Below are 27,184 nucleotides of genomic sequence, written 5' to 3'. Positions count from 1 at the left end.
AGAGAAGTATGTGGGGGTGTGGGCAAGGCGGTCGCCTGCGAGGACCCTCGTTCGCATCTGTTATTCAAGTCTCCGTTTCGCTGAAAGAGCCCGCGTACCGCTTGGCAGGTGCGCGAGAAGCAGGCGGAGATGCGGGCGTCGAATGGAAAATATATTTTTTCGATGTCGCCTTTGGCCTACATTGGGCCGGGATTGATCTTGTTCGCGCGCTTGCACGGGATCAGTGCCCTCTTGAGCCGGCTTCGATTAGCTCGTTCGAAGTCTCGTTGATCGATAGTGCACTCGACGGGCCTTACTTGCTCGATCAACCGCGGCCGGTACCGCGCTGGTGATAAGACTTCGGGGTCACTTAAACGCATGCAGGGGGGGAGAGTGCTAGCTCTGTTCACTGCACAGTAGTGCGCACCCCCTCGCTCGGTGTACAGAGCCGCTGCGACATGTCCTATAGTGTGGCGAATTCTACGCGTGCTTTAGCGCGTGTTACCTCGCATGATCTCTTAACGCTGTGGTTTTAGTGCATCTTCTGAAAAGAAGAAAGCAGCCCTCCCAACAGCGGTGATTGAGTTCATTATCAAGCTTATGGGCGTGAACGCCACTTGCGTGTTACACCGCGCGCTAGAATACTGGCTAGCATGCGCGCATTGGAGAAAAAATTTCCTGCATCCTTTGGAATCTTTGTGTCCGACTGCTGAAGTGCAGGTTACCGAAAGTGCGTGAAAGGTGTTCACTGATCTTTAGAGCGTTTGTTATTATGCTCTCGCATTGACGACTTCTCTCGGGTGAGCGAGCAGTGCGCATATGCGCGCGCGTGCACTCAGTCTAAATCGCTCCAAATCTCGGTCGTCGTCTTCAAGCGGGCCGCGATCTCACTTGGTTCATTTTCTTGACTGGCGGTGCTGTGTGACGCGTCGTCGACGGCGCCGTGATGAATGGGTTCGTTGTCCCACATCTGCCTGCTAGCTGCCCGCCTCGTGTCGCGCGCGCGTGGTGGGTGCACGCGGGCTTTATGGAGCAGCGACCCATTCTCTCGTGGACCGTGACTCTCTCCGGCTCCGTGTGCGCGGCCCGTATTACGAAACGAGAAAGGCGTTTACGCTACACCTTCTCCTAACGCTAACGGCCGGCTACTGTCTTGGCAGGTGGCGTCCGTACGTGCGTGCTTATGTGTCGTTTAGAACATCGTGTGTGCATGAGCAGCGCTGCGTAGGTGGCGCACGTCTACGCAGAAGCTTTATATAGGTCAGTTCGGCCGCCAATTACGCAATAATTCCGTCCACATTATACCTGCAGATGCGCGGTTGCACGCCGGAGGACGCATCTCTCAAGCAGCCTGTGATGCCATGCAGTTTCCATCCGCCGTACTGTTCGAAAGTCTGTGACTTCTCTCTGCGCATACATGTACTCATGAGAATGATCTATTAACTTAAAGTGACATTGTGAAAAACAATGTATCTAAAATAATATTAAACGCTATTTATACATTCTGTGATCTTACTTAAAGAAGCGTGTTAAAGATACGTGGCGACTTTATTTTATTTATGATTTACTCGAATTCCTTTCTGAATGGAGTTGTAATGCATGTTGCGAATTTATAAATAGATAAACATACTCTCATACTTCCTTTGTATAAGTAGATAGGATTTATTTAGTTCAAGCATATACCTCCATGCCAAAGGCCACATACGGGGATGGATGGGTGGCCACAAGTGTCCGAGACGGCCTGATTCGTGGCTAGAACATCGCATGGTGAAATGTTTATTTTCTGGATTATTTACATAGACGATGAGAAGCTTTATCTCGGAACGTTTGTTTAAACGGGAACGGAGAAATCGTTTTTCTCGGCACACACAGCACCGCACTTAATAGAAAAATGTGAAATGTTACCGACTCTAAGGCCGTCAGTCTGCAAAAAAAAAAAAAAGAAAAAAAGAAAAAAGGTAAACTACAACTATACAGCTACCACCACCACCACCACCACCACTACTACTACTACTACTACTACTACTACTACTACTACTACTACTACTACTACTACTACTACTACTACAAATTTGCAAGTCTGACTGAACTCAGCATAGAAACGCCTATTGGAAGCCACAAAACAAAACAAAAAAGCAAGAAGTTCATAGATTATATACTACTCTCAAATACATTATTATCTGAATAGCACTTTTGGGGAACCACCGCAACGAACCCAGTGACTTCTTTTAAGCTGTAAAAAAAAAAAAAAAAAAATCACCAACATCCTATTTGTACCCTTGTAAGAGGTTCCAGGAGATGCAGTTTACCGAAGTGAGGTATCTGTGTTAGGCGCAGAGTCGCGGAGTAGTATAGACATTGTTCTCCATTATTATTACTACTTTGCTTTTATCTTTATTTTTTTAAATTTTTTTTAGCTTTACCGATTTTGGGCAACCTTGTAAATCATTTGAGACTCTGCGGACATGACAATTTCTCTTCATACAATCGTAAGAATATTGAGTGCTCTCTCAAATGCCACAAACTTAACTGAAATGTTTGTCTAATGAGAGCATTCCTGCTTTTCACGTATGCTCGTATAGAGGTAATCGAACTTGGCCTCGAACTATCGCTTAATTCCTTTCAGCAACCTCGGTTTTTTGTAAAGCTCTTTCTCTGCTTAAGGTGTTAAGAACAATATGTAATTTGCCCGAATCTTGGTCCTGCGAGCTAACGGCGTGCCTTGGTTCAAAGCATTTATAGCTTTCGCTTGAAATCACGATAAACCGCGGTTTTAGTAGAAATCTGCGTATGTTCCTGGCACTGGTGTAAGATAGTTCCTGGGCAGACGCGCAACAAGAAACATGCGAACATTTCTTTTTATTATTCTTTTTTTTTCTTCTCCTCGCTCTTCGCCCTACGCTGAGAGGTGTTCACCGGAGCGAATAATTTACGCGGCTATTCGAAGAACTCGGCCGGATGAGGCCGTGAACCTCGGCAGCCACAGAGATGGATGCACAGCCCCGGACACGCCCCTTTCAGCGCAGTTTCCCCCGTCACATTTATGTGCGAGCCATGCGCAAGCAGTGGGCTCTGCCGAGCATCTTAGATGCTCTCGGCACTCTCACTGCCTAAGTTGTAATGCGCAGATTTCACGAAGAGACGACTGTGCATGGCGCACCCGGCGCCTGTGTGCTGTGCAATGCCTGCGCGCTTCTTGTTAGTAAATGGCGTGCTGCAGTTCTTTCTCCCTCTGCGTACACACGCACGCGTTCTGTCTCTTTCTCTATCTCTCCGTGTAAGAGTGAGAGAGAGAGAAAGGCTGATGTACGAAAGAATGCGTTTTGCTCTTGCTGTCCAAGCCGCACGGAAATCCGTCTGACCGATTCTGTGTGCAGCTCTCTCTGAGCTTTGCACGGAATTGTGGAGGTTGAGCTCACGCCAGATCTTCCCCCTTGTTTTTGTAGATGTTTATGTCCGTTAGCGTCCTTCTTCGAAACATCCTGACACTTATTATGCTTAGGAAAAACCAGGGGCCGTATTCAGAAAGGTTTTGGTTCGCAAGTGTTCTTTACCATTGGCTAGCCGCCTTCGCTATTACAGTCATCAAGCTTAGCTGTACTTTTCACTTGAGAAACATTCTAGCGTTAGAGGTTCTTTGTGAACACGGGCCCGGTATACGTTCTCTCTCTCTCTCTCTCTCTCTCTGTGTGTGTGTGTGTGTGTGTGTGTGTGTGTGTGTGTGTGTGTGTGTGTGTGTGTGTGTGTGTGTGTGTGTGTGTGTGTGTGTGTGGAGGGGGAGTTTGTGGACGTTCTCTGGTGTGCGAGAAAAGTGTTAATTTGACGCAATAAAGCTGTGATTAGGGCGCAGACCATGCAGCGCGGTGACTGACGCGTCTCTCGCTTGTAAACATGACGTCACTGACTCTGCGCTCTCGAGACAATGTCCTACCTGCGGTCACGAGGACCTCGCTTCGGTGGTCGTTATATTTTGTCTCAGCTCCGATGAGTCTCTCGCTTGCATCTTCGCATTTATTTGTTCGTTTTTTTTTCGTTCCCTTTGTCACCCTCGTGTTTGTGTGTAAGCGATGCGCGTGGCGATGCGTCACGTACAAGTGTCGTTTTCTTTTCCTTTTTATTGAAATTCTTTGTTATTTTTTCCCCCTTTTCTAATTCTCGTGGGGTTACCATTGTAAGCGACATAGCTCTCGCTTGCCGTCTCTTAGTACGGATTAGAAAAGGAAGTAGCCAAGTTTGGCGTATTCATGTAAATACTGTGACAGAGTTTTCACGCACCGTTGACTGCTGCTATAGCGAGCGACTCTCGTGTATAGCCAAAAGTGCGAAACATGACTTGGCGGTGGTTCCGTCATTTATTGCGCGCACAGGGGATAGAGTTCCTTTCCCTGTCAACTGACGCGTGCGCTCGTGGTCTGAGTTGTATTCATGAAATTTTTAGGCTTTCGAGATCGAAATGTATATACAGCTACCTGTAACAAGAGAATTACTTTTGTTCGTATTTAGCGCAATTGTGACAAACTTCGCTGGCTTATTAACCGCTTCCTGAAGGCATGTTTAGAACTCGGGTGATGTGTTCAATTTCGCGCCGAAGACGGCCATCGAAAGCAGCGCATGTGGAAGTCAATGCGTGATCCTCCTCTGCTCGCGGCGTAGCAGCCCACCCTTTTGTTTTCGTGTTCAAATGCCGGCAGAGTATGTCCCAAAATAAGTAAACGAGGAAAACATTGTCAATTCTTTCGTTATCGTTTGGCATCACAGGTTGCCATTAACACGTTCCCTTATTACGCCGACTGCTTGACCATGGAATGGCTCCCGTCCCTATAGTTCGCTGTTGTTCGCGATAGTCATGCAGTGGGCTTCTTCTCGAGATTAAACAAAACCGCTGCGACGCCGCGACCTGTGCGCTTCAGTGAGTGCCACCTATTGCCCATTCACGCTGTAGTAATGTTGCCTCGGCTTTGCAGCGAAACTAGACTATATACAGAACTGAGGCACAACATACGCGCCCATTATATTTTGTTTGTTTTTGACGTTCTTCAAGTCACCTTACAAGGGTTCGCAATTCGAATGCGACTCAGCGGGAGGAGCAAGCGGCGTTGAAAAGCGTCCTCCGCAGGAGCCACATCAGGTCGGCGTATAACAGCGCGGGCGGCAGCTGGCTCTCGCGTGAGCGGTTGCGCGTAACCTGGATTCCATGGCACGTCTCGGCGGCGCGTCGGTATGAGCCGCGCCGCCCGCTGCCGTCGCGATCCATTCAGGCAGCAATCGCTGACGACGCGGCGTGCTGCTGGCGTTCTTGTGTGTACGGGAGGACGCCTTATCGCCGTCGTACAGTGGCCGCCGGCTCTTCGTCGCCGCGGCGCCATTCATGCTACAAATATCGCGCGTCACTCAGGCTCGCGCATACACACGTGTACGCACGAACACAAACACACGCACGCACACGCGGACGTGCGCACCATTGCACCATTGCAAGCCATGCGAATACGGTGACGTTAAATCTGAGAAAAACGTGCGTACGCTAAACGCTATTGGTCGTCTAGCGTTCTGCGCATGCGTATTACGATCCAGCTATTCCGATATATGCGCGCTATTACGCTGAACACGCTAGCGCAAGACAGGGGTGGGTAATTGGAGATCGCAGGGAGAGGCCTTCGTCCTGCAGTGGACATAAATATAGGCTGATGATGATGATGATGATGATGATGATGACGCTGAACACGCTAAACTAAAACTGTCTGTGTGGGACGGTGTCACCGCGTATTTCACTCTGTCGCGTCACGCTTTGTGTGAGGGGAGAAGAAGCGTTTTTTGACTGCGCGAACTTCGGGATCGGCCCACACATTTAGACTGCACTATCTCTGGGATCGGTCTACGGAAGAGGCTAGAAGCACACAAACCCAATAATACGAAAAAAAAAAAAAAGAGGAGGAGGGAGGGGCGGCTTTCTAAGCAAGACATTGTCTGTAAAAGTCGCATTGTGTCTCCGCCGGTGACAAGATCACTTTAGAGAGATTAATAGAGGCCACTGAATGCATTATGGATGCCATAGCGGAGTGGCCGCAAGTCAGTGAATCCTGATCATTGCGTGTAATGCTAGCTCGAGCACTGATCCTGCAGTGTATTTGTATACTTGTGACTGCCAGTGTTTCGGTGGCGGTTACCCGGCGTAGTGTACGGACCTGCATACATATGGCTCCCGTAGGGGGGGGGGGGGGGGGGGGGGCATTCACAGGAACACTAGCCGTTTCAGTGTTGTTCTAGGATTTCAGTGCGTGTACGCCAGCCTAATACTTCCGAATGTAATGTCGCATTGGAAATAGAAGATGGTATTTGCTTGCCGACAGTTTTTCGCTTGTGGCACTACTGCGCGCTGTGTCTACCGGGTGATATGCGCGTGTTTCGTATGCTGACCGCATTTTCAGTTGCGACTGCGAGCTCTACTCGTATAGAGAACCCGTTCGAACCGTTGACTCTGCTGAAAACAGAGGAGCTCCTTGGCCGATGCTGCCATGTGTGAAAGGCTACCCGCGGCGAAGGGCTGCACGATGACTCCGTAATGAACTCGTCACGCATAGCAGTCGGAGGTGCGCGCGTGTGTTTGAGTAGGCTGTGGACCACATTGTTGCCGGCGCGGCGTGAGTACCTTTGGCGCATGCGAGAGAACGTTCATGCCGGCTGTGTTTCGCGGCTCGGGTCCCCGCGAGTGCGTGTGGGCGCCTGCGCGAGTGTCTACGTGAGCTGTTTTCGCAATGGCTGCTTGCACTGGGGAACTTGTCAGACGCTCTGTGGCGAAGCTTGGCCTTAATGGACCGTTTTATTTTGCCGTCACGTGGTGCGGGGGCGTGGGACGAGGAGATGAAGAAGAAATCTGCCCGCTGCTTTTCGCGTTCCCGAATCCTCGCTGGTTGAGAGAGCACTGTGATGAAGAGGTCGCTGCTGGTGTGGTGGCCTTTGACGAAGAAGAGCTTACCTCTGAAATCGCTTAACGGCGGCACAGGACTAATAGAAGTAATCGAGGGTGGATCTGAAACCGCTCGCCTTGTGAAAACGGTCGCACCAGGCCCTATATTTACCTTTGTTCGCCTCGTGTGCTTTAGAATGCTTATCAACTAGTTCCCTTTCTGACCACGTACGGTACCCAGCACAGCTTCTCAGTGCTCGTCTTGCACATGAGCCATATCCCGGCAAGCATGTTCCTGCTTTAAGTGGTTTACGTTAACGGTTACATGATCACATGAGATACATGGTTGGTCACCCTCGGTTGCATTCTCTCGACCCATCTGTGCAACTGCGGCTGCTACGTGGGCTTCCGCCAAGTGAGGAAACAATGCTGTGCCGCTTACGCCTGGGCGTTGTATTCACCAGTGCATCAACATGTTTGATTGGAATGGCCGAAAGCGCCCAGTGGTTACTAGCCTGTGGATGTCGAGGAGACTATAGAACACCCCCTGTGCTATACTGCCCGTCCTTTGAAAATGGAAGACATGACCTCTGCACTGCTCTAAATCAGTTGGACAGAAAACCATTCACCTTGGACAAGATCTTGGGAGGACCATGGCCTCGCATATCGCAGCTACAAAAGGCCACAAAAGCGCTGCTGCGCTTCCTGAAAGCTACCGGACTGAGGGATTGTCTGTGCTATAGAGTGGAGAACATGTTACTAGACACACGATGGCGACGAGGCTTTCCAGTGTCATTCTTCTTCCTTACAACAGCTCTTGTCGCTTGATATAAACACGGAAATGTGTATTGACTGACCCTGTGAACCCCAGAATTGCACAGCGCATTTATGCGAAATTTCCGGACCCATTAGCCCGCTTATGCGCGCTGCATTATGCCGAGTATCGATTATTGCGCCAGATAATGGTGATCTGCGCCGTTCGGTTTCAGGGGAAGAAACGCGGTACTTTCGGCGCGCGAGCAGGCTGAATGCTGTTGAGTGAAGAGCCTCCGTTTTCTTTCCTCGGCGCCCACTCGCCGTCGTGGTTGCGTGAGCGGCAAGTGTATGCAGCCTCGGTGGATGGGTTTTTAATACACCCCGCACTCGCGGTGGAGGTGTAGGGGGCGGTGCATAATCACCACCACTCTCTCAATGCCCGCGGGCTTCTAGAACACTGTGGAGTGCATTTCGTCGTGCAGCGCGTTATTATCGCACTCGCCTTTTTTTTATTCCTATTATTGTTATTCTTGTTCTTCCCGTGTACCACTTTCAGTTCCGTGTGATGTTTCGGTGCAGTGTGTGTTATCGTAAGCTCTTCCTCTTTAAAAGCGTGCGTCGTTGTGGCGAATGTTACGATGCATGCTCAGGCTACCACTAGCACGGTAACGATATATACAGTCAAACCCTATTAATAAGGAACCCGGGTACAACGAATTAGACTCTGTATTGGGCACACAAAATATTTTCAACGGAATTAATCGCTTGAAACGAAGTCTACCCTGCATATATCAAACTCCGAGCGCACTTATTACCTGCGCCGAAAACCGCCCGTAGTGGCTTCTCTTTTTGCCCACGTAAGCTTTCCGAGCATGTCCTTTTCGGTCGTGCGGCTGAATATGCTTGACAACATATTTTGACGTAACGGGATAGGGTGCGATAGGACGCATAATTCTATAGAAAGTTATATCGGGGGTTGCTGGGCTACTTGCACGTGTGCTGCTGTGAGTAAAGTCGCCATGCATAACGAACGTTACCCGTGTATAACGAGATCATCATAAAAGTTCGTTATGCCCAGGTTCGGATATACCTAAATATGCCTGATATATCTAGCCATCATTTGCGCACGAAACCGCTCATTGCAACCATGCAGGTTTGTCTGTAGTTCTTTCGCACATGTATGTATAGACATAAAGACCTAAGCCCGGTGCAGCACTGGGCTAGTCGTCGGGTTCGATCGCTCAACGTGCGCCGGCATACCTTACGTTCAGGTGTGCGTAATCTCAGAATGTCCCGATGCTTCAAGTTGTTGCTTCTGGAGAATCCTCTGTTAAAGCGCTTTAGTTGTCTAATGACTTGAGGTCATTATAGTTGCGGTCTACTAATCTTCGCACTTAGAAACCGCATAAGAGCATGCTTTCGCAGTTGCTCGCGCTGGACTCGAATCGATTTTCATTGCGTGCGGCCGAGTGAAGGTTCTGCAATTAGCAGGTTGCCTGTAACGCGGGTAGTAGGGCAGAGCACATCTTACTCGAGCCATATCTCTACTTTCCACGACCATTCTGTCAACGACCGGTCAAGCCCGCGCGAGCTCCACTGGATCGGCCGATGGTCAGCCCACGACAGACCCAATGGACCACAAGGATTTTAGCGGTCGTTGGTTTTGCTCTAAAAGCGCACATGTTATCCAGGTATAGAAAGTATCCGTTTACGACCGCCACACTACAAGAGTGTCAAATGTCTTGCGTTAATGTTTACATTGTAAAATAATACAACCTCAGGAACAAAGCGCTTCGATACACGAGCGTGGTGCCAGTTGTGATTGTGTGGCAGGAGCTGCTGCCTGCCAGAGCGCTGCACAGTTATCTCGTGAGGCCTGGTCGCAGAGAACGTGCGTTACGCGGCCGCGCCTCCCCCTCGAAAGGCAGTGCGTGATGAGGAGGGGGCCTGCGCGCGCGGCGCTCACGAAATTGCCAGGAAGTGCTAGGCTGGCACGGAAACCGCGGGCCCGGCGCCGAGGCGTGTTTGTTTGCGCGCTCGGTGATCTGATGTGTGCGCAGCCGGGAAACAGGCGCGCACGAACGCACGCACTCGCGGCAGCGCCGAGACAAGACCAGTCGTCGACGTCAGGACGGCCGCGGCCACCATTGTTCGTCGCAATCGGGCCGTGACGACGGGGGCCTTCGAGGAGTTTGTCGACTCCACCGCACCTCTCGAGCGTGTGCGCACTTCGTGCGGAAAAAGGCCACGGCCCGGCGAGCGTGCTCGTCAGCGCGTGCACGCTGTGAGCTACGTGCGCCAGCGAGTGTATAGTGCTTAGCGTCACTCCCCGTTGTTTTACTATGGGAGAGCGTGCACTGTTTTGTGCATCTGTGCGTGTGCGCGCGAGGAGCAGACCGCGGCAAGCGAAAGTGAATTAACGTACCCGGCGCCCTTTTGCAATGTTCGTTGCGTGTGTGTGTGTGTGTGTGTGTGGTGTGTGTGTGTGTGTGTGTGTGTGTGTGTGTGTGTGTGTGTGTGTGCGTGTGTGTGTGTGCGTGCGTGTGTGCGTGCGTGCGTGCGTGCGTGCGTGCGTGCGTGCGTGCGTGCGCGTTTGTTTGTGTGTGTGCGCGTGTTTTGCAAGTTTTCCGACTCGTGCAGATAACAATGCGGCCCCGTTACACGACAGCGTCAGATCCAGGGCTTTTACAAGTGGTCTTCCGCGGAATCAGATATGTCGAACTATAGAGGAAATGCAAATGTCTGGTTGTAGTTTTATAGCATTGCTGCTGGCGGGAAAGCCAAGTCATGTTTACAGAAGGCGCCGTGGAATGGGGCCGATGCGTTCTGCCAGGAGGTGCATGTGCGTTAAAAAAATAATACTAAAAAAGGAGAGGGGGTGGATCTACACACGGTGCGAGTGGAAATTGTGAGCTTCCAGGATACACCACGCAAGCACACGGACTGTCGTTCACAGTGCTTCCTCTGCGTGCGCATACCCTCGAAATGAAAATCGTTCGCCATCGCGGGCAGAACATTATATGCTGCCTATTTCACCATTGAGTGCCGAGAGAGCGGCTTCTTCGGCCGCAGCGAGCCATGGCCGCGATTCAGTCGCTGTAAATACAGGAGGAAAGAGACACCTTTTGGATAGACGCGCGCAATCTTCGCGAGTATTGGACGGCTTTCAGCGCGATACCACGTTCGGGCTGAGACAGCAAATGGAACTCAGGTCTTCGCTAATGGAACGATGAGCTTTGAGCGCACCAGAGTAAGAGTATGGAGATAACATGTGCACTCTGGGAGCGGCGCATTTCGGATGCCGAACTGCGCGGCGCGTCGCTACCGTTTCCGCCGAGCTCTCCTCGCGACTTGTACGACGAGAGAAACGCGTCAGGTGTCGTGTTTACTCAGCTGAATCAGTCGGGCGTCGAGGCGCCTGCGACCTGCGGTACACGACGTGTGCTGCGACCTCCGCGCGCATCGCTTGAAGGGGGCGCCGCACGGCGTCTCGCCGATATACCGCGGGAGTTTGCCGTCGCCGCCATCGCATGCGCCTTATCGGCGGCCGATTCTTGGCCCGACTCGGAATCTCTGAGCGTCCCCTGCCTCCTCCGATTGTCCCGCTGAGAAGTTTTCTCGTCTCTTCTCGAGAGCAGCTTTTTCCGATATCCTCGGCCCGTAGATTGTGGCTTGCGGACGGCGATGAGTGCGTGCTAGACCACGAAGTCCATCGCAGGGTTCTGCGGTGAATGTGTGCTGTGTGTACTATTTCGGATACGAGTTGCGCGGCATATCTTTCGAGCATCTTCGCCCCGGTGAGTGTGCTAATTCATGCATGGAATCGAATACCAGTGAATATTGTAAGGTGTTCCATTTTTGGTGTGCCGATATTCGTAGCCTTCCTTCTAAGGGGTATCTTAAGGGGATGTTCTGGTGTGGTGGGGATTATCGTTCAGGGTAGCGGTCATGGCCGTGTGTGAGAGTCTGTTGAACCCCGTGGTCATGGACATAGGTAAATTTTTGGAGGCAATGTTCATTGAACCACGCTCTGAGTGTCGTGGAGGAGCGCTGGAAACATTTAAGGTGAGCTATCACTTAGTATATAGACGTTGGCAGAACGCAGAATCTCCTTTGTGGTGAGGTCAAACAAAAGATTGTTGTTTTAGTGTTTAAACTTTAACTGTCAACCACAAGAATTCCTTGAACACCTTGGACAATCCTCATGACATGCTTGTTGGTGTTTACACAGTCGGTTGAGCTAAAACGTTGTGCCAGCTCGAAATTGTTTTAGTAGTGCCTCGTAACCACTAATCTTGAGCTCGGTGCGCCTAGGTCCTTATGTGTAACTTGGATACCTTCGGTGTCATGTTGTTTTGTAGTGGTATTCAGGGCTTGGGAATCAGTGTTATTAACATGCTCGTGCCCATGGCTGCAGGGAAGACAATGGACAGACGGCAGGAGTGCTACATGTCCTCGTAGCTCTCCTATTATTTGCCCATATAGTCTTTGTTTCCCGCTGCCTGTAGTCATGGCTCCATGCCTACTAGCCCCATCGTAGTACTTGCGCGTTTCGCATGAACGTCTGTCAGTTGATACGCCTGGCTAAATGCGCTGCTAGGGGCTTGCTTGCTCAGCGCGCCCGCAAGACGTGGCAGCGTTCTTCTTTTAAAGCGTTGCATGTAATTCGTACCGTGAAAGTTCATTGTCTCGGTTGATGTATATATACCATACATACACCAACCTATATATATATATATATATATATATATATATATATATATATATATTGTGTGTATGTGTGTGTGATTCGTTCGACACTTTACAATACGTGAATTTGCGTCCGTTATCATCCTGGGTAAGCTCCACGCGTCTGTTTCTCACCCTGATGAAGTCTTCCTTGCCTGCAAGCGTGGGATAATCGCCTGATAGGTTATCTTATACGGCGTAGAGCTTTCCTATTGCTCTCTGTGGATATCCACCGTGTACAAAGCCACCGTACGTTTGCTGTTGGCGGTTCACGAACCGCCAACATCAGCACACAGAAACCGGTTGCATGCTTTGCTGGAATAGAAACGTCAAACAGCGCGGCGCGTCACGCTGTAGCGTCACGTTCGCCGAAAGCGGTGACGCGCGCCTACATGGGATGTCGCGCCAGCGTCCCCTTTGGCGGCAGCAAACGAGCGCGCCGACTCACGCACTCCCCGTCTCGCATCCTCGGTCGCTTCGTCGGCAGCGCCACTTGACGACCGAATCATCTATACCGCATGCGTCCATAGTACTGGGAGGAGTGCGTGCTTTGATTGACAACCGATGATTGATGGCGGTAAGAGAGCAGGGATAGCGACAGGGAAGGGAGGGGGCTGCCGTAGAACTTTTGAGCTATAAGCATCAACGACGCATTTTGTTGTCGCCTTATGGATGTTCGGTGGCCTTCAGTAGATCGTAATTAGAGAAACTCTAATTCGCTCGCAGCTTCCCGGTGGTGACGCAACGGGTGACACATCCAGCTCATATTAGATAGAAAAGGAAAGACAGAGAGGAAGATAGATAAAGGTCGCAGGTTCGGCATCAGATAGGAACACAGGGAGAAACTATTGTTGGGATGAGTAAGAACCTTAACTCCTCAGTTTCAAAGTAGGGCGTGCTGTTCAGCTCTTCGAAAGGTGGCATTGTGGATGGATATGTGAGAATTCTTTGCGTGTGCTCCGATAACGGGCCCGAGTACCCTGTCGTTCGGCCCACTAACTTTTCTGTTGTGCCGTCGCTGCTGTTCGGTGGCGCTGAATTATAAGGGCTTTTAGATCTAATGCCAGTTAGGTTGCGGAGAAAGCGGTAATATGAATGCAAACCGCCTCGGCGAGCCTTCGATGCCCTAAATATGGATATTTTATCGGGAAAGAAGGATCGTAACTGGATTTAGAAGCATCTTTTTTTTTTACGTGAGTTGAAGAGTGGTCCTAAAAGCAGTAAATCTAGATGTAGAGCTTTGGTGTTAGTGGCACATACCCACTCTGGGGGGTTGGCCAAGAACCGGGTAGCTCGATATAACAATGAGAAAGGAGATTTATAAAATACTGCAAACATAAATTTTGAAATACGTACGCACATGAGAATGAATAGGTAGAATATTTCACATTACTTGAATAGAATAAAGGAATAAATGAAGACTAAAAAAAAAAATCTGCTTGACCGACCGCGATAATCAGCGTGCGCCTTCGTCCTTCTTCACTGGGTAGAATATGTTGCTGGCAGAGATGGGGGCTCAAGTCTAGGGAGTACCACGGTGTATGAAATTTCTTACACCGTGGGGTGTACATATTAGCGCGGCGTGGGAATAAAGACTTAGTATGAGGGAGCAGTATAGGAGGCAACTCTATTCTTTCTTACATCCTTCCTACTAATTCTTTATTTCGACGTCTCGCTAATATGTACCCCCTAGTTCACTAAACTTTGCGTTGGCTTGTCTGCTGGCCTCACAGGGGCAACTCTCCTACTGCCATTTGTTAGCCGAAATGTGCGCATAAAGTGCGTGTGTATGTATACAGTTTCACTCGTGTTACAGTTTTCGTGGTGGCCTTGGTGGCATGGATTCAACCGTATCTGAAAGAGCGCGGAAGAAATCTTGGCATCGCCGGAGCAACGCGTCAGTAATGCTTCCCGTAACATTGCCGGGTTGTTTATATTGCCTTACGCACATTGCGCCGCAGCACTTGTGAAGCGGACGTAAGCAGCACCTCCACCGTCGTCGGTTGCTCCGCGTAGACGACGTAATGGAGCTTCGTTTTATGCATGAAATGCTTTTAGCTCCCGTTGTCGGCGCCCTTCGAGTGACCTTGAGCCAAAAGCCAGAGCCGTTATCCGAGCACTCAAAACGAGAACATGCCGGCACGTGGTGAGAACAAAGCGAGATCATCCGGGCAACCAGCCAAAACTTAAGAAAATGCGCTCTCTGGCCCCCAACCCTTTGTACAGGACCGCATTACATACGTATGCTAGTTACTCTCCAAACAAGTTACAAGAATATTGCTTCCGAGTTCTTCCTAAATGTTTCTTCACAATATCACTCATGCTGTAACTTCTAGTGCGCTGAAGTTTTATATGTCATTTCCAATAGCGACGTTCAAAAGGCAGATAAAGGGGACCTAAGCCCGCACATTTGCAGCCGACCACTTCGATGCAACAAGAAGAAAAAAGTGGCGGCAGACGCTGATCGCGTTGGACTGTTGCAAGAAGAAACGCGGTTGAAGGCGACGGCACCACATGCACCAAAAGACGCCATATGGTAGCCGTTTCATGCTTACATCTACTCTCGATTACGGCAGACATAACCAGCTATTTTTTTTTCGTTGAAAAATTGATGTGTAGTTTATTTCTAACCACAAGCATAGATAATTAAACACACACTACCAATGCGACACAATCCAAACAAAACAAAGCACCAGCACAACGCAAAATATGTGTGGCCCAAGGCGTAGGCACAATAGACGAAAAAAAAAAAATAATAAAGGCAAGCAGCCCTCAGGCGCTCTTTGCCTGCAACTAGCAGTATTTTTTTTCGTAACAGCTGCCAATGCGAACGGCGCTTTTCTGTAAGCCTCTTAACATCATCCGTAAAGCCACGTAAAGCATTCACTTATAATGGCGAGTGTGTTGGCAAGCCGGTCTGGCAGAATGTGGACGCGGACGCCCTGTTCGGTGCCGACCTGATTGCCGCGAACAATGGTATTTACCGGTCGCGTTGTGATAACGTCTCCTACTATCTCTTAATGCGCAATAGGTTGGCGAGTTTGATGCCAACACAAACTCCCGTGAAAGTGTCGACCATGCGTGTAATAAAAAAAAAGAAAAAAAAATGCTGGCGGATCTCTAATTGAGAGGAATCATTGTTATAAATTCATTCGTGTGTGCAGTCGAAACGTAACTTCTTTCGAAATTGTATCGTAAGTTTAGAGCAACAAAAGCGGGAGTGTGCGCTTGTGCCATGGTGCGACTAATCAAATTCTTCTTATTCAGTTCTGCCGCATATTACGCCTGAGTTAGTTGTAGACATGGTCGAAAAAAACGTTTGCTCACTTCAATGCACCACAGAGCAAGTTTACAAAGGAAACGCAGAAGCTGAAGCCGGTTATATATAGTTTGTCTCTTTGTAAACAGAAGCTGTAGTAGAACTTGCGTCGGTTATGGCGGAAAATTTAATTGCGGGCATTTTGAAGGTGCACTCGAATTACTTTAGCGTCATCTGAAAATGCAATTCTGGCTTGTGGATTTCACGTTCGCCTTTATTTTATTCCCACTTGCTAATTCAGCAAAAAGCATCTCGTGCTTTCCTTTTGTTTACGGGACGAGCTTCCATTTGATTTAGTATGTTGCAGATTTCTGTGAAACAAAGCGGTTATCAGCTTTCGTCATTGCCTCCGTTTTGTAAAGGAGATAGCGTCTTGCTTCTTGTTTTGTAGCAATATGTTACTGTAGCATGTTGTTTACATTGCACAATATATGACTTCTAGCTATTCTCAACTACATATTCGCAGGGAGTGTTTCATCCGTGAGGTGTGTTGGCAAGCCGGTCTTCCAAAGAAGTTACGTTTCGACTGCACACATGAATGAACCTATAAGAAGGACTGTCATTCGGGCCCTGTTTTGAGAATGATTCCTCTCAACTAGAGATCCGTCAGTTCTCTCTCTCTCTCTCTCTCTCTCTCGTTTTTTTTTTTCATGCATGGGCGACACTTTGATAGGAGTTTGTGTTGAATCAAACTCGCCAACCTATTGCGCATTAAATAGCTATAGTAGGACACGTTATCGAAACGCGAACGGTAAAAGCCTCGATAAGCAGTGAAAAGCGTGCATGTGAACTTGCCGCTTGTTTGCCTTGCATTTTCGTGCGTTTTTAAGTGTCACTAACGAGGTCGAACATGCACCAGAAGGCCTGTCGCTTGAATCAGCAATGAACAATCATGTAGTCTGTGTCGGGTGTCACCGTTTTGGCTACCATTTAGAGCCTGTGCAGTCGTATTTGCCATTATTAAGACAAGACCAATCACGGAAACGTTGGCGATGGCCTGATGCTCTGTCTCCACATTCGGGTTTTGTTCCTGCTCTTACCTTTTCTTCCTTGCGCACTGTGCACGTCAGTCGTCTGTGTGCGTAGACGGCACTAGAATTGAAGTAATGCAGCCATGATGAATCACTGCCGTCGCGCGATGTGCTAGCTTTCCAGCAGCAAAAATTAGGGGCAGCTTCACACTATGGCTGCGAAGACTGGACAAGCAGCGAAGCTGGCGACCCCACTTCGGTTTATGTCGGTTCGACCAAGTTTTTTCGAGGTTATGCTTCGAGACTCGGCCACGTTTTCAGCCAGCTGCGCCGACCGCAGCTGGGGCGAAGCGTTGCTAGGCGACGTATGGTGACGTCATCGCCAGGCGGAGGTTTTGCGGCGTACACTCGATGGACCATGTTCGAGCTTAAACAGCTTCGCTAGTTCACAAGGGTATGTGCCATTGCGCTTGGACCCTTTCTGCACTGCCTCCAGAATCGGCCCACATTTCTGGTCTACGCTACGCGGCGCAACGAAGAGCTTAAACAGCTCTCCTGTTGAAATGTCGCAAATGCCCATTTGGAGTTGCGGCCCGTATTAGTTATCTGCGCTGGCAGCGTGACTCTCTCTCCCGAATATTCTCCTGCCCTTCGTCATCCTTGTAAAATTGGCATTACGTTGCGTGGATGCAGGCCGAGCTATCAGATTGCGTGAAGTTGAAAAAAAAGCGCAAAAATGACGGCACACAGAAGAAGAAACGCACAAGAAGAAACACGCACCACAGTCGTTATGGTGTGTGTTTCTTCTCCGGTGTGTCTTCGTTTCCTGGGCATGTTACACAGTGCCACTATATTGTAACAAGGAAAGCGAGAGGTAAAATATGTATTTACAGGAGCGTATGTACGCGTACAACGGCGAAACGGCTTTCTTATTTTCTTTTCGAACAGCCGATTTAAGTATTCCAAACAGAGAACAAATTGAAGCTTAGGTCGTGAAGAATCTCGGCCTGATTTTCTTGACCGTGGCGCTCTGCCACGTCGGGAGCGGCTCGCCTCCTCCGTGATTCCGAGCAAGCCATCGGTGCTTGTGCGTAGGTTCCTCCCTGAGCGATCAGTGCCCCGCCGAAAGTGGATAGTGCGGGGGGGGGGGGGGGGGGGGGGGGGGGGGGGGGGAGGACGTTGCCTAAGTGGCCTTCATTAGGGGACAGGAAGCGGAGGCCCCGCGTCCCCGACCCCAAGCTTATCCGCTGCCCTCGTTTCGGTGCCCGCGCGATTTCTGAAGGCAGCCCTTCCCCCACAGACCTCCTCGCCCCGGCCTTGTGTGTCGTCATGGCTGTCCCTTCTGCTTATCCGAGGGGTAGAGGGGGGGGGGGGGGGGGGCGTGGCGAAACGTGATAAACCTCTCCGACTCGGAACTCCCATTGTCCGGAAGGAAATTGGGATGACTCGTCATCACGCACAAACTTAAAAATAAATACCTACCGCGGCTTCCAATACTGAGCAAGAAAAGAAACCTGGCACTTGAACCGCAAGTTGACATATTGTTCAGTATGAAAAAGGAAAGGGCGTTAGAGAGAAATGGCGGGACGGTTAGAAATTAGTGCACTTCCTCGCCGATAAAGGTCTGTCTTGAAGCCAGTCACTTCAGCTTTGCTAGGAGCTAGTCTTGTCATTCATCTCCCAGCCCGTGCATCGTCTATTTGTTCAAGTCGACTTTGATAGCCTTTAAACTAGTCTTCGTTTTCTCTGTCCGTCCTTCGTCCGCTTCTGCGCTGTTGAAACAACATGATTCACCAACTATCCCGTTTCCACACTTAGTTTAAACTAACAATGGCCGGGAAGAAACAAACACGCCAATGAGAGTAGACCCGCGTGTACGTTGATCTACGACTCGGTCCGTCGATCGGTATATGCTATATTTTATTTATGTAATTCGCTCCCGGTTACCTTATAGCGCCAATCTTACTTTCTTGCCTGGTTTCTTTGTTATCAAATCGCTCAGCAGTGAACACGGAGCTCTTCATTTTCCCCTTCCGAAGATGAGTCGCCTCTGCACCCGTGCTTTGACGGCCACAGTTTGCTGTGCTCTCTCTCGTACACAAGTATACGAAGCCAAGCAAGGGCATAGGGGAAATGAATAATGTTTGATATAAACTGTCTAGTTAGAGATGATGGCTAAATTTACGGTACTGGTCACATTGATCTCGCTCATCGCATAGTGAGGGCTTCAGCTGCGGCAGCCTGGATGCCTTAGGTAGAATGCAAAGGTTCATTGGCCTGTTGCCTACATGTTTCTGAGGCCACGTGCTACCTATGGTGCCTACGGTAAAGTCAACGTTTCACGTCCGCCTCCATGGCTCTGGGAAACCTAACACTTCCGTGGCTAAAGCACGCACGTGCACACGAGTGGCCAATAAGTTGACGGAGGGGCAGCCGTCGCCGTAGCCGAGTTCTTGGCGCAGCACGCGCACGTAATGTGTAGGTTGTCGGGTCGCTCATATAGGCGGCATAAGTTGCCATTTAATGCGGATAGCATTCTTGGCATTGTCAGACAAGTTTCTTTTTCCGGCCATCTAGCTATGCCACCAAAAATGTGGGCCGATCCTGAGGGCCCATGGGTATGTGCCCCTGGAGCCACTAGGCATGTGTCAGTGGGCACGCGCCATTGGCTATGTGCCGCTCTTCGATGAAACTATTTGACGCCAACTTTGGTCACTGTGTGTGGTTAAGTGGGTATGCGCGGACTTCACGGTGGCTGCCGCCAGACGACACAGCTTTTCCAGAGGGAATTAAGCGCGAGAGAGGAGGCCGGTTGCAGCACATGCCTTATGCCTGACGCGTTACGGCTCTTCGCAATCTTGGATAGTCGACGTAGACGAGTTCTACCCGATCTTTCCTTTTTTTTTTCATTTTTGTTACCTTTTGTTTATTAATAATGTGTTGATTATTGCAAATTTTAACCTTATAATTGGAAGGTTCCATTAATTATAGTACTCAATTTCCCAAATTCTCTCGTTGGCGTCGTTGTCATATGGATATAAATATCTGGCGAGTGGAGGGAAAGGAGAGGTTTGTTTGGTGGAACTAGAGGGAAGGATAGGAGCGGAAGTCGGAAGGATAAAACAAGGAAAAGGAAAGAAGAGTTAAGAAAGCTTAAGGTGAAGAAAGAGTCGAGAACGGAGCCGATGTGTCACGGTCCCGGTCCGCCGCTTAACCATTTCGGAGACTAGATAGTCTGTCTCCACTAACACGTGTTCTAAGAGCTCTATTAGTTGACGTCTCCGGAAGCCAACCTAACCGCCACTGGTGCCTTTCCTCTCGCTTACCTCGGCTATCGCGTGATCCGCAGCCGAGCCGCGATCCTTGGCACGGGCACAACAATGAGACATTCGTCTTCGTTTCTCCTTTCTACACCTTGTAACCGCGAGAGTTATGGAGTTGCCTACCGTGCAACCGACGCCCCTAAGGGGATCTCTCTTTTTCTTTTTTTTTCTCTTCCGGCCCGATTCTTATCGTCGTCGGCTTTCCTTTGCCAACAATGACATCCTGGATTGCTGGGAGCACGCAGCGGAAGCTGGGTGACAGCACACTGCTGCGCGCGGGAGTAAATGTTTTTTTGTTTATTTAAGGGAGGAGATGATCACGCTTGGCTGAATGCAAGTGCATGACTCAGTGCTGCCGTGCGCCGGACATTTAGCTTCTTTTACAGTGAAAACCTTCTGACACATTCTTTAAATGGCATTGTCATGCAAAGCCACTATCGCCGAATGTTGTAAATAAAGAAAATATCCGACGCTCGAGTCCCAATGATTCAGTCGTGGGACATCGAAGAGAACGTCTGAGTCAGAGCTACGGCAGTTACGCTACGGAACACTATACGGCAGCGCCGGGCCGAGCAACGCAACAAATGTACTAATGGGTCGCGATTAATGACATAATGACCGCATTTGCTCTACTAAGCGCCTTCCTGCTGATTGTGCAGGACACGTGTTTGCGGGCACAGACTGTCAAACATGCCATTGCGCGGTCTTGCTTTGCTCATGGCGCGATCTGTTGAAGGTGCGGCAAACCATATAATAAAGCGCACAGCAGCCCTGCACATGGAAACGGCATCGCGAACTAACCTAACCGGTACCCGCCCGCAGCACTCAGATACAAATCGGCGGAAAACATGTGTCCTGTATTTTTGACATTAGTAGTTGTCCGGCAATGCGTGTTTCTACGCATATTGAGCGACCATATCCAAACTCTAAATTCGCAGTGGCCCCTCCACGTAAGGTACCAGAACGACAGGAGAAGCGCAGAGCAAATCTAAACGAGCCTCGATATATACAAAGAGCGCCATGCTTGCCAGACTGAACAGCACGAACCATGGTGTCACGAACCATCGCACCCAGCGGGGACACCGTCATATATATATATATATATATATATATATATATATATATATCTTTGCGCCTCGTGTTTGATATCTTACGATTTTTCGCTTGCGCGATTGTCATATCGGAACGGACATATTCGAGAACACCTGCGAGATTTCGTACCGACGTGGTGTGTATAAATGTCGCGCGCCTTCCCAGGGGCTGCAGAGTGGCTTAACCCGTTCTACTGCTAAGCACGGGGTCGACGATTCAATTCGCGGCGGCTGCGCCTGAAGAACACTGAGGTCACTCGTGTTTTGCCTAGAGCGTTATTACCGGCGCTGGAAAACGCATGTCGCGGAGTGAATAGAATGACGCCGCCACGTTCAACGAAACGGAATTGGTCATCTACATAAGCTTGTGGAAACAAGTGAAGCTAAAGCTCAGTGTAACCTTGCAAGTAGCGAAGGCGTTTATGTTCCTTCTATTGAAATTCATTCAGGCCGCTAACAAACGGCAAGTATAATCACATTTTCGTCGTTTTTTATCTCGCTGAGGTAACCCTTGGAGTCGAGAAATTGCACGACGACCGCGATATGAAAGTTCGCTGACACCGCGAGACACGAAATTGTTTGTCCGTATTTTCCCTGTCGGTGCTTCTGCGGTCGGGTGGTTGGCAGCACGTCGCCCATCTATTCTCCGCGAAGCGGAACACGACGTCTATAGGCAGATCTCTCTCCATCGTCGCGCCTTGCTCGTGTTCATTGTTGGGGAAGAGCCATGGTCACGCGATACGTACATCGTAAATCACACTGCCTGCCGCCTTTGTGCATGGTCATTTGTATTTATTTATCTCGGCCGACAATTGGACGCTCTGGGGGCTTTCTCCCTTTCGTTCCGGAACGAAGACGTACTGGGTCCTTGTCGCATAGCGCTCGGGACGCTCTGTGAAGTCTCATCTAAAGTATATCCTTGACGTCGTCCTGGCAGGGAACCAGATGTTTGACTCGCTGTTCACGGTCCGGGGCGGCGCACGCCTGCCTTCTGTGCACGTGCTTTCCTCCCTCTATATATACAGGCATATGAGACGGTTACAAATTCACCTTTACGTGACGGACGGCATATGGTTTCGTCTATCGGCCCCTGCTAGTCGTAGATGCCATTCGCTGTGACGGATATATTGTCATTAGCGGCGTTTAAGAACGTATACGAAGACACCCGAAGTAACTGTTCGTGTTTATTTTCCTGTAGTGTTCCAGACCTAAGTAGAGGTTATGTCCCTCACCCGGACCCGGAAGTTTGGTTTGTTGATGGCTCGATCGACAGAGAAAGCAACGGGGCTGTCTGGCTTTGAGCGAACCTAATGAACGCCGCTTCTCGAGCAGCGCTTATTCGCAGGACGAACTCGGTGTGAACTTCAGCGTTTCACACGGTGTCGTGTCGCTCGCGAGGTGTTACGAGGACAGCATTTTTGTTTGCTGGATTTCGAGAAATGTTGCACTGCCTCTTACAATGCGGGCCAAACAGCGGACGCGTATGCCCAATGTCAGGAAGCAAGACCATTTAAAAATGATTATTATTATATTATTATGTGGCTTAGTAAGATGGAAAATACTGACAGAAAGGAAAGGAAGGAAAGAAGCCGGTTGGCAACCGCCACCGGTAAGGGCACGACACCTGTTTTCATGTTATTCAGGCAGAAGGGGATAGAAACTTAAAAATGGAAGATGAGGCCAGGAGAGAAAGAAAGGTGACACATCACAAAGGCTGAAGTAGAGCAACGACACAAAAATGATGTACGGGTCAGTAAGAACAGGAAGAAGTCACCGCACAACAACAGGAACAAGCACACATCTAGAAAAAGAAAGGAAGGAAGGAAGGAAAAGCCCGTGGTCTCAATACTCGCTGCACAAACCGCGCAAGTGGGAAAGCGAAAAATAGCAAAAAAAAAAAAAAATTATGCGGGAGCCATCTCACTTGATTTTAGGAAAAAAAGGAGGTCGCGATGAGACTTTCCGCGTCGAAAAGCCCACATTGACAATGCATATTTGTAGATTCAGATGTCTACATACGTGTTGTACGTCTCAGGCGCCTTCGATTTGGGGCAGCGATAATGTGCGCTTATCACGGTGGAGTAGCCGGCTAAAATATAAGAAAACAACAACAACAACAACAACAACAACAACAACAACAACAACAACACAACAACAACAACAACAACAACAACAACAGCAAAGCACCTATGCGTTGAGAACCTCGAAGTGTGGCTGCTGCGCGAATCCCGGAGCCAAACCTCAAGAATAGAAGAGACCGGGGCACCCTCGGCGCGGTAACAACGGCGGCTGTTTCGCTATACCGGCGAAAGCGTTTGCAGAAGCCGCACCGTCAGCTCCTGGGCCTGGAAGCACCGTTTAGTCTGGCCTGCCAACCTTTGCTGGCAGGCGCGGGGCGCAGGAGTATCGTTACTTAAGGCGCCCGTGGCCTTTTCTTTCTCGGGGATCACGGCGCTCGCGCGATCTCACTTTCGCGGCAAACAAACTCGCCGCCATCGACTTGGCTCCTCCTGCGCCCGCTGACAGAGGGGAGACGACAATCGGGCCGCTGAAACGGGGCGCAGCGCGCTGCTGTTCAAGCACCGCAGTTAGGAGCAGTGAAGCCCATGCTGAGCTGAAGAGAAAAAAAGAAAAGAAAAAAGAACTTGATTTACAAGGGAAGAGAGGGAGGGGGAGCGAAAGAAAGCATTGGAGTTGATTTCTCATACTTGTATCGATAACGTCACACTGATGCGCAGAAACTTGGAGATTCGTTGTTGTGCTGATTCTGCAGATCCGCCCGAACTCTGAGGAAGATGTGCGTAATTTATGTTGATAAATGCGGTGCATTATACGGTAAAGGAAAGCACACGGGTGTAGCGCCTTTCCCGTGTACTGATCGTTGTCCCGTGTTGCATACTGCAGTTCGTTGGTCAGGATCACGTCGGCCAACCTTCCCAATTATCAACTTTGTGCGTAACTATTAAAGCTTTCACGAACAGTAGAGTGAATAAGGTATATGGTATTGCGGTTTTCTGCGAAAAAGTAATTACCGATGTTTCTACGCAATCATTCGCAGTTTTTTCGATGTTGTTCAACACAGAACTGCGGCCCGCCAGGGGGACAGAGATTGATAAAACTTTGTTTATTGCTGCTGCCATATAGCTAGCTCCACTTCCCTCTTTGTTAAGTTATCTGTGCCCACTGTTGCCTACACTTACGAGTTTATTGTGTGCGAGTGCATGTGTGTGTTTCGTGCTTTTTTTCTTCCCCCCTCTTTTTTTTTTATCACTTGCGGTGGCATACCAAGCCTTTCGCTCGGCTAACCTCTCTATAGTTAACATCACACCTTCTCTAGCTAGCTAGTAGCCCGCGCTTATTTTTGGACACACTGGTTGGTGTATGCGGTTTCCTTGTGATGCATTCTTGGAATGCTAAATTCGCCTACCGATAAGTAGGGTATACCGAGTGCGAATAACATGGCAGTGAGTGTTCAAGAGGCCACTGTCCGAGGCTAGCGGTCCGGCTTAACGCAACGCCAAGTTTCTCAGCAGTTAAGCTCAGAAGACCTAAAATGCAAAATATCGTATTTTTTTTTTTGTCGACTACTGTATTTAGTTTCCGCTACCTTTTCTGTTGCTTCGACGCTTGATGCCGCACTTTTCGTCGCACTGATGCGTGAGCGGCTGCCTGTAATCCCGATTATGATTAATCTTAGAAGTATATATATATATATATATATATATATATATATATATATATATATATGCACGTTCCGTAAAATATCGATAAATGGTCCAGCCAGAAATGTGGATGGCAGTCTTGCGAATTTGAGACCGCGAAAGCCGACGCGGTGACCTCGCTAAAAATGCTTAAGCCGTATAAGCGAACAATCGGCGGTACGCATTGTTCGAAATATTACTGGAAGCGAAACAGGTTTTGTCGACTTACAGACAGTTGGGCGGCGATTGACCTACGTTCTGGTCTCTTCTTATCTCCCATTTCGTGACTCTACTGCCACTACTCGGTCCAGTCAATTATGGAAGCTTACGTCATTATTTGGATTTACTGAAAATTACTAAAGAGAGCTTCAACCTTTCTTGCCGTTATGATATTATGTTGCTCTCTCACGAAGACACGGAAACGGGACAATGTGCACATCAGGCTCTCTTTACCGAGATAGGCACTATCCCTCACACGGGCCATGCGCAGACGATGCCGGGTTCTGCGCTCTGGTCCTGGTGCCCTGTCCAGGACTGTTTGCAGAGGCCACTGGAGCTGTGGGCCATCGACGCCGGGGCCCGTGGGGAGCAGCGGTCCTGCTTGTATTTGGTCGGGGTTCATCCACCCCGGTGTTGCCGAGACGCGGCAGGGTGGGCGGGCAAGCCCTTGTTGTTCCCGGAGCGAAAGACCGCGGCGCGACTCGGGGTGCTGCTCGGGAGACGTCTAAAAATAAGATGGCGGCGGCTCGCTTGCTTCCTTGTGAGATATAAATGAAGAGGGTGAGGGGGGGGGGGGGAGGCACACTGCTGTGCGCGTTGCCCCAGCTTGCTCTCGCGGGTGGGGCAGCGGAGGGAACAATGTTTACGAGGGGGACGCTAGTCGACGGGCGGTTACGAGTTGACTCCTCTTTGGGCCGAGCCCGACTGGTGCCCCATAGGTGGCGCCCTCATTTCTCCGATGTTTTGCCGTTCCGCTCGGAAAATAATAGCGGGGTCGAAGGGGAAAACGAAGGTTGTTACGGCTGCATCCCAAAGGGGGCGGTCACCATCTCGACGCTGTCTATATATCCGCGAAATGTTTGTTCATCCAGCGAGACGGGAGCTCCCAGCTGCTCTGATGGAAGAAGGCGCTGAGTGGGATATTTATTGATGTTTTCCTGGCACCGTGACTTTCTTTGGGGAGAGAAGGGCTGACAGCTGGTATCGACTGGTGCTTGGCTTTCTGAACCAGATACGCGTTTCCGCTGGGGGTAAACACGGAAGTTTTCCCCGCGTCCAGCTTGTGTTTGCGAACGCTTCGGCGTGCTTCGCTCGGTCAGGTCGAAATTAAAGATCGAGATTTATGGCGCTCTCGCAGCTCATAGAGCAGATGGCTGGGAGAAATGGGAGAGTTGCGGTCGCATCTCCTTATATGGTAACGACGCGATATATAGCCCTAAGCTTTGAAATCTCACTTTCCTTTTTCTTTTTACGACAATGCAATATCTCACCTTCATCTTAAGTCAGCGACATCAGCGGGTGGCGAGTTTTTCCCATTCATTCACGTTGTCTCATTCACAAGGGGCAGACACTAGGACCAATGCGATTCACCTCCATGAAAATTGTTTGATTCAAAAGAGAGAGCCGACCTTTAATTCATGTTGGCGCTCAACCGTCAGCACAACACAGTATATGCGTCGGCGCGTGGTCCGAAAACTCATCGTCGGCTGCTTGCTCGGTTACAGGCCTGCTGCACCATGGTGACAACATCATGAGTGCCTCTGCTCATGGGCATAAGGTTGCACTCAATTTTTCATGTGATGATGATGTAGACTTATTAGTACACCTCCGCTCGGAAATATTACGAGGGGCACGCGGTACTTATTATTTCACTCATGTATTGTGCTGGGCCTGTCAGTCGTTAGCAGTGCGCTCGAAAGGAATCGGAAGGCATACGAGCACATCTTTATCATTGTCACTGTAATTACGCGTCGACGCGTTTTTTAATTTGCTTTTTTATTTGACAGCTCGCACAGGTTGTGAGCTGGCGATTCTTCAACGATAATTATACGAAAAAGAATGCTTCATTTCTTTCTTTCACTTAGGTTCTACCCGCATAACTCTTTATACTGAGCCGCTGTAGGGCGTGTGTGTTGACTTGTCGCATCTGAGAAAAAATAGTTTACTTCTCTGGGCGCACGCACTCGGGACCAGCAACCAACCTCACATGTTTTCCGGTTGCCCCGCTCGGCCCATCCTCCCAGCGCTCGGTATTCTTCTCGGGGGAAGGTCATCGCTGTTTCGGTGCTATCTGTTTCTCGCGGGTCCTATACATTGAAAGCCAGCTGATGTCAGCGCGGCACTTGTAACATCTGGCCAGCTCGAGGACCGAATTTACGATCGGGGCGGCGTCAGGTCGGTCGCTCCCCTCAG

At 49.6% G+C, this 27,184-nt stretch overlaps 1 protein-coding gene across 4 annotated transcripts in view; it reads left to right on the top strand.

Annotated features, from left to right (window-relative positions):
• The window catches only part of LOC119449630 (rho GTPase-activating protein 7-like), a 411,144-nt gene that overhangs the window by 76,641 nt on the left and 307,319 nt on the right, over nt 1-27,184 (top strand). Inside the window, exon 1 of one of the 4 annotated variants that reach the window (XM_037712848.2) lies at nt 11,244-11,436. The exons of 2 other annotated variants lie outside the window; for them this stretch is intronic. The gene's annotated coding sequence lies outside the window, so the exon portion shown is untranslated. Of the gene's footprint in view, nt 1-11,243; nt 11,437-14,245; nt 14,265-27,184 lie in introns of those variants that run through there. One more of the 4 variants, XM_049665334.1, reaches the window with a different exon arrangement.

Source organism: Dermacentor silvarum, chromosome 4, assembly GCF_013339745.2.
Source record: "Dermacentor silvarum isolate Dsil-2018 chromosome 4, BIME_Dsil_1.4, whole genome shotgun sequence".
Lineage (NCBI taxonomy): Eukaryota > Metazoa > Arthropoda > Arachnida > Ixodida > Ixodidae > Dermacentor > Dermacentor silvarum.
The sequence above is the reverse complement of the archived record's forward strand: the minus strand, read 5'-3'. Positions and strand labels throughout refer to the sequence as shown.